Source organism: Euphorbia lathyris, chromosome 4, assembly GCF_963576675.1.
Source record: "Euphorbia lathyris chromosome 4, ddEupLath1.1, whole genome shotgun sequence".
NCBI classification, from domain to species: domain Eukaryota; kingdom Viridiplantae; phylum Streptophyta; class Magnoliopsida; order Malpighiales; family Euphorbiaceae; genus Euphorbia; species Euphorbia lathyris.
Window position 1 is genome coordinate 26801502 of NC_088913.1, and position 7935 is coordinate 26809436.

A 7935-nucleotide genomic window follows, 5' to 3' on the forward strand; every position below is an offset into this window, starting at 1 on the left:
GATTGACTGTAAATTTCAATAAAATTAAGGTAAATTATTTCATCTATGCATTAATAAAACAAGTTACTGGATTTTATTAATGTTTTTATATATTTAAATACAATTTTATTAACACACAAAATTCTAAATAAATTAAATATGTGATAAAAGTTTAAATGACACTAACATTTTTAAATAAGTATAGATTTATAAAATGTTATTTGTATTTAACCGTGTGTGTGTGTATATATATATATATATATATATATGGAGGAGTTTTCAATGGTGAGTCTCCACCCATGGTGAGTCAATAGGTGACCTGCTATAGCAGGTTACCAAGTTACCTAAATACATATTTCTCTCTCCATGATAAATACCATTACGTTTTTTAATAAAGGTTATTACGTTTTTTTAAAAAAGGTTTCTCTCACCACATTAAATTCTTCTTCTTCACCATCGCTATACCTCTGATGTCTGGTTCTATAATAATTTTTGTATTAATCTTACTCATGGATACTAAATCCATATCTTTCTTTACGGTCTTTTTATGTTAATTTTTCTGATTGATTCGAGATCCATATCGTTATAATAAATACATATCATTCTTGTTAATTTTTTTCTGGCTGATTCGAAATATACACTACTAAAAAATACCTGTTTACTGACGGAAAATTCCGTCAGCAAACACCTAAATTCCGTCAGTAAATAGGTTTACTGACGGAACTCTGACGGGTTGAAATCCGTGGATAAAAGCCACGTCAAAGATTTGTCTTGACGGAATTTTGACGGAATACTTTTGACGGTCTTCTGACGGAATTACCGTCAGTAAGACTGACGTTTCCATTGACATCATTTCCGTCAAACTTGTTTGATGTTTCCACTGACATTTCAAACTGTCAACAATACTGACGGAAAGTATGTTGCTACCCCTCCTCTCCAATGCATTATCTGATTACCTCCGGCGGGTCCGCCATCCAGAAATGTTCTCGTTGCTGATCTACCCCAATGTTCGCCAATGCCTCAGCCGCGGAGACGGAAATTTCCGTCAGTAATGTGAATAAAAATTGAAAAAAAAACAAATTATAATAATAATAAAATAAATAGATAATTATAATTTGGATTGAAGGAAGCTACTATCAAAATATAAATCCAAAAATTATAAGAAATGTAAATGTATATTACTATTTTTTTAATCAAGTGTCACATGTTATCTAAATTGCAAAATGATAATTAATTGAACACAACTAACAAATCAACAAGTAAAAATTATCATATTAATACCTAAAGAACAATGGGTCAAAGTGTATTAGCAAATTAAAGATGACTATAGGTCATGCATGTTCTGTTGCTCATTAATAAGCATCAGTTGTATGAAACATATTAATTGATAGGAATGCATGAAACTGAGCAAAACTGACTCATCATAAGACTACTAAGACTCTTTGTCCAAGGAATAATGCATTTCTGTCAATTCACCCCAATTCTCACACTCCATGACCACTAACAACATCACAAGAAGATTCACGAGAACTTTTGCTTACGTTGCCTACATCGTCAAAGCTTGAGCCATTACATTAGAAAGATTCATTGTAGCGCTAGGAAAGCAACATAGTCATCCCCTAAAATAACATATTTATCAAGAAAGAGAACATGAATGAGCAATAAGATGTGTAATCAAGAAAAGTTATAGAATGTAAGCTGACATAAAAACTTAATAGTGGGAGTCACTCTTGCTAAATGCAAAAAGCTAGTGACTTGCGGGTCATATATCGAAAACGAAAAGAACGCACGCTCCGCGCGTCCCGGAAACGGTGAGCGCGCGGAACGCGTGGCGCTTTTGGAACCAAAACGACTCTCGGCAACGGATATCTCGGCTCTCGCATCGATGAAGAACGCAGCGAAATGCGATACTTGGTGTGAATTGCAGGATCCCGCGAACCATCGAGTCTTTGAACGCAAGTTGCGCCCGAAGCCTTCCGGCAGAATATAGAGCATAAAAGGGAACAGAAGTACTAGACTAATTCTGACACTAAGGTAACCATATATGCATCCCAATTTGAATCATTCTAATGGGGTTCTTTATAAAAGCAAGATGAATTTTATAAAATTAGCAATCAGATCAGATTAGACACCCATACCTTAATATATTGTAAACAAGTATGCACAACACATGGCCATAAACCACATATAAATCGTGTTACACTACATGAGAAGTGGCTTCAAACAATTATCCACAACAAATAGCCATAAACCACATATAAATCAGTATATTAGAGACAACCATCATTTGACAGCAAGACATCATCTACTACTACTCTTAGAAGAATTAGAATAAAAATCACGGAAAAACGACCACCCTTCAAATTATTTAAAAACATTTTAGAGCTCATATTAACATAAAGGAATCAACATTACAAAAGAAAATGCTAATTGACAAAAGTTGTCATGTCGAATAACTTACAAGGAGGTGAAAAATGTGCATGAAAATGTGAAATTGACCTAGATAAATATGTTATAAAAACAAATCATAGTGACTATATTAGTTCTATACATTTCTATGCACTACATGGTTGAAAAAATCGAATGTAAACCTTATGCTAACCAATTCTAGATCTCATTAGAATGAATCCCTCAATACATTTTATCAATCAATTCAAGGAATTAAAAAAACACATAAATAATCAAACTAGTTCACAAAAACATATAGAAATTCAGAAACATAAAAAATCAAATAGCCAAAATATTGTAATCAATACATACCAGGAAAATATAATACTTTTTCAACCTTTTACTAAAAATTATGCCTATAGAAAATAAATATCAATGAAATTTAGGGAAAATAATTACTATTTATAAGTAATTAGAATATTTCATAGCAAAAAATAAAGTAAATTACCATTTGTATGAGCGAATACAGACGCCTTTTTTATGTATCCAAGGTAAGTTTGAGAGTGAGGCCGCTTTCACAATGAATACAGCCTTGTAACTTTTGCCTTGGATGCATATATTACTCTGTTTGCTCAAAGAGGTGGTGGACATGACAAATTATTTCCAGCAGTTCGTAGTTCATGAGAGTATATCTAAATGTAAACTTCATTTTTTTAGTTTACATAACAAATCCATAACCTAAAAAAGTTAATATAAGCTAACATTAATAATTAAAACTATGATTAAATTAATAGACTTTAGTTTTACCTGTTTCTACCTGGATCCATTGTCGTCACATTCTTCAAAGAGCTACACAAAAATAAGGAAATTTAGAACAATAAAATCATAAATCTAAATAAATAAAAATTACAAACTCCAAACCAATAATTAATATCTATAACAAATTATCAAAGCAGAATAAGTTGTCTTCAAATTCAAAAAAAATAAAAAGATGAAAATCGAAGCAACCTAAAAATGTAAAAACTTTAGAAAAAAATCTTTATACATCTAGATCTAAAAAAATATAGACTTTTTCGTAATAAAAAGGAAAAAATAATATCAATTTTTTTTTTTTGTATATATAAATCAGATCTATAAAAAATAAATAACAGAAATTAAAAATAAAGAAAAACCATACTTCAACCAAAGTAGACTGTTGACGAACGGGAGCTCCGACCGATGGCAGCAAGCTCAGATGGCGGAACAGAGGGCGATGTAGCAGCGAACATCATACGACGGAGCAACGAACAGCAGGAGTTGAGGAGGCGTATCGAAAGGCAGCAACGAATTTGGAAGGGCAGGAAGCGGCGTAGCTCGGATGGTGAGCGGCGATTGCTGTGTCTTTATTTTTTTTTTCTATCTCAAATGGGTTTGAAGGGATAAAAGAAGAGGAGAAGAAAGATAAGGCGGTGTGGGAAATGGGATGTGTGTAACCCTAAAATCTGGAAATAGGAATTTATACCCTATATTTTTGTGATTCCCATTTAGCCCTTGCATTCTTCAATCTAATCCTTATTATTTAAATTTGATTCAATTAAACCCCTCCACCCTTCAATTCATCCTCTGTATTTTCAAATCAGTACCTACTTATTTAAATTCTTTTAATTTCATCACTCCACATTCCAAATTAATCCCTGAATGTTGGACTGGGCATTTTTTTTATTAATTTAAACCAAGTTTCAACCCAACCATTTAATTACCTAATTCTAGCTAGCAATTAATTTAGGTTTAATTTCCAATTCTCTTTCATCCTATTTAATTTCATTATGTCGATTAGTATAAAATAATTATTTGCAAATATAAAAAACTTTTTAGTATAAAAAATTAATATGCAAATATAAATGTTTTTATTTATATTTCATTAATTTATTTTGTAAACAGTATTCTTATTTAATATTTTATACAAATAAATGTACCGAAGGCCTATCTATGCTAGAGTAAGAGAGAAAGTAATTGACGGAATTGTTCCGTCAGTAAATGAGTCAATACATGTTGACGGAATTATTTTCCGTCAAGAAATACGTCAATCATGTTGGCGGGAAAATTCCCGCCAACAATTTTGACGGAAATAGAAATTCCGTCAACAATTACGTCAATAATGTCTGATGGTTTCGTTCTGACGGAAATCCCGTCAGAATTTACTGACGGAAATACTTCCGTCAGCTAATTCCGTCAGTAAACAGATATTTTCTAGTAGTGATATATCGTTAACACCTCTGATTCGAAATATAATACATGGAAGGTATTTCGATTTCCTTTGATTCATAAATCGATTTTGGTTTCTGATTACGACCACCATTTTTATTAGTAACTTCATTCAAGTTCATGAAATTGAAGATAAGCTTATGGATTTAAGTTGATTTATATAATTATGTATTCGGTTAATTTCTGATTTGGGATATACAATTAGAATTGGAAATTTGGGATTGGAGTATGATCAAGAAGATGTCTACATGGAAGTGATAAAACTATGGGTATATAAAGGTGTTGATGCTTCAATTATGAAAACTGCAACAATTTGTAACGAGGAATATGATCAAGAAGACGTATACATATTTTGCAGAAATTTGAAACATAAGTATGAAGAAGATGTCTTCTTATGCCATATATATGAGAATCGTATAACTATCAATAAAATCTATATACTATTTTAACGATGTAATATCTTTATGTAATATGTCTCACTCAATTGTTCACAATTGTTTCTGATTTGAGTATGAGTTGCAAATTGTTTAATTAAATGAAAGATATCCTTTTTTTTGTATTGTTTTTTTAAGTTACTAAAAAAATAACAACCATGAGATATAACATTGCTAAATTATGTTGTAGCTAATATTAAATGAGCAATGAAAAGGTACAACAAGTAAATATTGACATTCGATGAACTAATCAATATTGCTATCAGAGTTCTCTTCCAAATCGTCATCCTTAAATTTATGACAATTCCTTGAATCATGACCAGTCCGACCACACGTTTTACAATGGTTAGGAGTATTTCTTTTTCTTTTGGTCTGGCCTTTGTTTTGGGGTTTTGATGAAGAAGCAACCTGCTTTGATTTCAGCGTAGTAGCCACGGTAGGTCGACCCCTTGGTTTGCTAACAGTGGAGTCCAAAACAGGATCATGAAACGTTCCTTCAGCATTTTGACGATGTTGGGTCTCGTCCTTTGCGGGGTATTTGGACAATTCCACATTCAATGCAGATACAACTTGCATAGCCCTTTGAAAAGATTTGTCTGATTTGAAGCAAGGTATGAAGTTATACCACAATTCTTTGAAAGTGATCCGTACCTCAAATTTCTAGCTGATTCTGGATGAGGGTACTTTCTCTCCTCATGGTTGGTTAAATAATCAAAATGTTTAGCATCTTTCAGCCAACGACGATTGACCAAACAATCAGGGAAATTCAGTATCTCCAAACTCTTCATAGATGCAAAAATATGTCTGCATGGAATTCCTTTCGTCTCAAATAAATAGCAATCGCATTGAATTGTTGCTCGATCATCGGAAATCGTAACCGTGCGCTTTGCCACTTTACCCCCGAATGGTTTTACATTACAAACAGCTTGATTCTCCTCACGATCTATGATGGTAACATATTTTTCCGAGCGTTGCATCTCCCGCTTTATCCTTTTATAAATTTCCCTGGTGAAAATTGAAGAAACATCATCCTCCACACTTGGCATCGAAGTTTGGTTGGGCAATGTTTCGGTCATATTGGTTCTATAGTGCTCTTCCATCTCGTTGAAGTGTAACATTGACAGAGAAAACTCAAAGTGTTTGAAAAACTTCCACAGTGATACTTTGTTATCCAAGTCTTTTTTCAACAAAGAATTCATTGACTCGCATCGGCCCGTAGCTTTTGCACCACCAAAATAATGACCACGAAGAAAAGTGTCTGCCCACTGCTTTCTAGTTGCATAATGTGCCTCTATCCATGCATTGGCTTCCAAATTGTATTCTTTTACCATCCCATTCCATTTAATCTCCCATTCGGCCTCTTCGTAGTATCTAGTGTGTTACAAAAAAATATAAACCGCGTTATCAGTATTGAAACCAGTAATGAAATTAGTATCAAAGGGATTGTAAACTTAAAACCATAAATATAATTTTTTTACCTGAAAATAAACTTTCTAAAATCTGTATTGAAACCTGAGGCTTTAATATGTGCAACTGCATTTTTCAATATGTGCCACGAGCAAATACGACGTGAAATTCCCGGCATTATAGCTTCTAGTGCTTTACTCATTGATCTGCAACCGTCCGTTAGTACTGTTTTCGGCATCTTGCCATCCATACACTCTAAAAATGTTTCCAATAGCCAAACATAATTTTCTGCTGTCTCATCTTGGAGGAGTGCAGATCCAAACACACATGTCTTGTCATGATTGTTTGATCCAAGTAGAATAACCAATGGTTTTCCGTACCTGTAAGGAGTATTATGAATCAAATACAAAGAAGAGATCCAATAGTAAAAACTTATTAGATTTTATTGTAACTAAGAAGGGGTTTATGAAAACATACCTGTTAGTCTTGTAAGTAGCATCAAAAGACAAACAATCGCCAAACAATTTGTAATCAATTTGGCAACTCCCGTCAGACCAGAATAAATTTCTTAGTCGTCTATCCTCATCTACCTCATACTTGTAGAAAAACTTATCATCTTCTCCTTTTTTCTATTCAAGTAAACACATCGCTCTTTTTGTGTTGGTATCATCCAAATTTGAATTATCTTTTGCAATTGCCCTGTACAGGTCTTTTTTCAGGCATCCTAAATCTTTCCAATTACCATTTACTTCTACAAAGTAATTGTAACATTGAAATGTATTAATTCCAGCTCTCTTCATTGAAAATGCTTGCTCCTTAGTAGGATCATCTATTTTTCTGTGAGACCTCAGAAATATTTTTTCGCTCGATACTGCTAGTTTGTGTGTATGGCTGGTATTGAAGCATTTAACTATCCAATTTTTATTTACCTTATCGATATTAATTTTGAATTCCGCTGCACACATCAATCTTGTTACAGGACGTACTTCCCGAATCCTATTTTCTGTATTACAATATTTTGGTTCTCGTTTACCTTCGCACGAGCAAACCCAACTTCTAACAACTATATCATTGTTTTTGTCTTTCCTTTTTAACTTTTCCTAACACTAAACCCCACCAGCTTTGCATATAACATATAAAAAGACTCAGCTTGTTCAACACTTACAAGTCTCTTGTTATCGAAGTCCGATAACTGTATATCCATATGATCTTTGTTGATTTCCAGAAAATCGAGCAGGCTATTCCACTCTTCAATATCTGGTTCGATCCATTTTCCGTCCGCCCCTGTTTCTACAACCAACTCATCTTCGTTGACATCGGTCGTCTCTTCCTCATGTCTTCCATCATTACTATTTTGGACATTGCGGTCTTCACAATCAGCATGCTGTTTTGAGCTCTCCATATCCTTTCAACAATTGTATTTGAAATGAAATTTGTTGATAAAATGTTTACAGTAATCCAATTTACCGTTTGTGTTTATTTT

At 33.1% G+C, this 7935-nt stretch overlaps 1 long non-coding RNA gene and 1 pseudogene across 2 annotated transcripts; one reads left to right on the top strand and one right to left on the bottom strand.

The window, feature by feature from the left end:
- Positions 1-559: 559 nt before the first annotated feature.
- Positions 560-3882, bottom strand: LOC136225674 (uncharacterized). 2 transcript variants are annotated; one of them, XR_010687227.1, is made up of 3 exons: positions 3545-3882; positions 3175-3216; positions 560-3059 (listed from the first exon to the last, which is right to left on the bottom strand). It is a non-coding gene; the product is annotated as an uncharacterized lncRNA (long non-coding RNA). The 2 variants fall into 2 exon arrangements; XR_010687226.1 differs by having other exon boundaries at positions 560-3216.
- LOC136228213 (5.8S ribosomal RNA) lies at positions 1830-1974 on the top strand (annotated as a pseudogene).
- Positions 3883-7935: the final 4053 nt, after the last annotated feature.